Here is a 2,500-nt window from a genome sequence, read left to right as displayed (position 1 = left end):
ACACACACACACACATATATATACATACACATACATGTACACACAATCACACATATATGTACACACATAAACCGTATGCATACATACACACAATGACACACATTATACACAAATTACACACACACACACACACATATATACATACACATACATGTACACACAATCACACATATATGTACACACAACCACACAAACTATACACACAATCACACATATATGTACACACATAAACCGTATGCATACATACACACAATGACACACATTATACACAAATTACACACACACACACATATATATACATACACATACATGTACACACAATCACACATATATGTACACACATAAACCGTATGCATACATACACACAATGACACACATTATACACAAATTACACACACACACACATATATACATACACATACATGTACACACAATCACACATATATGTACACACAACCACACAAACTATACACACAATCACACATATATGTACACACATAAACCGTATGCATACATACACACAATGACACACATTATACACACATAGCCACATACATATAGACAATGACACAAATTACACACACACACACACATATATATATATATATATATATATATATATATATATATATATATATATATATATATATATATATATATACAACCAGTTACACAAACGCATACATATACAGACACACATAGATAAATGCACACATGTACAGACACACAAATGCATAGATATAGACACACATTACACACACACACACGTATAAATGCATACATGTACAGACACATTACACACACATATAAATGCATACATATAGAGACACACATTACACACACACACAAATGCATACATGTACAAACACACATTACATGCACACACACATATAAATGGATACATGTACAGACACATTACACACATATATATAAATTCATACAAGTACAGGCAAACATTATACACATATGTAAATGCATACAAGTACAGAGATACATTACACACATATAAATGTATACACACATTACACACGCATACATGCATACACATACATTTACAAATACACACACATATAAATATATATACAAATACACACATGAAGGCATATATTCATACACATTTATACACAAATACACACACAAATGAACTCGCACGCACATACAAATATATATATACACATACAAATACACACATACAGTATATACACAAATGAACGCGTACACACACATACATACATGCTTACACAAATGCACACATATACAAATACACACACATGTCACACAGATGCACACATACATACACACACACACACACACATGTCACACAAATACACACGTCACACAGATGCACACATACACACACATATACACACACACATGTCACACAAATACACATACATGTCACACAAATACACATACATACACACATGCATATACAGACACACAGATACATATATATATATATATATATATATATATATATATATATATATATATATATATATATATATACACACACACACATACAAATACACACATATATACACAAATGAACGCATACACACATATACACACATACATACATGCTTACACAGATGTACACATATACAAATACACACACATGTCACACATACATACATGCTTACACAAATGCACACATATACAAATACACACACATGTCACACATACATACATGCTTACACAAATGCACACATATAAAATACACACACATGTCACACAGATGCACACATATACAAATACACACACATGTCACACATACATACATGCTTACACAAATGCACACATATAAAATACACACACATGTCACACAGATGCACACATATACAAATACACACACGTCACACAGATACACACATGCACACATATACAAATACACACACATGTCACACATGCACACATACATACACACATGCATATACAGACACGCAGATATATATAAACAACCCCCAGATAACTAATGAGCTTACTGATATATATATGTAAACTGATCAGGGTTGGTATAGGTCTGCATAAGGCAGTGACTTGTGGGAAAAGCATATGGAATTAATCATTATTGTGTAAGGGCCACAGCTATTAGGCGTTGCATGTGGCCCTATCACTCCCCCAGACCATAACGTTGTATAAGATCTGTTGGAGCAGTGATACTGTATACTGATGTGTGACAAAATACTCATCTGATTTGCACAGTCTGCAACACACACTTTGCTTCTGTTTTCAAAGCTGATTTTCTGCAGTGTAGATAGGTGTCTGATAATAATTCGCTCGATTAAATTGCTATAATTATTTCGCTGCTCTGTTTATTTCCAAATAGTTTTTTTCCTGACAGTAAATTATACATATAAAATATTATCTCAAAAGCTCTTTTTCAAATTAACCCTTAAAATTCTGTCTCCACCACAATATTTTAGTTGGTTTCAGGTCAGGATACCTGGTTATGGGTAATGTGCAAATGTATTACTATAGTCTCTAATTGTATATAAAC

This window comes from Bombina bombina, chromosome 10, assembly GCF_027579735.1.
Source record: "Bombina bombina isolate aBomBom1 chromosome 10, aBomBom1.pri, whole genome shotgun sequence".
Classification (NCBI taxonomy): Eukaryota; Metazoa; Chordata; class Amphibia; order Anura; family Bombinatoridae; genus Bombina; species Bombina bombina.
This window is presented reverse-complemented; position numbering follows the sequence as displayed.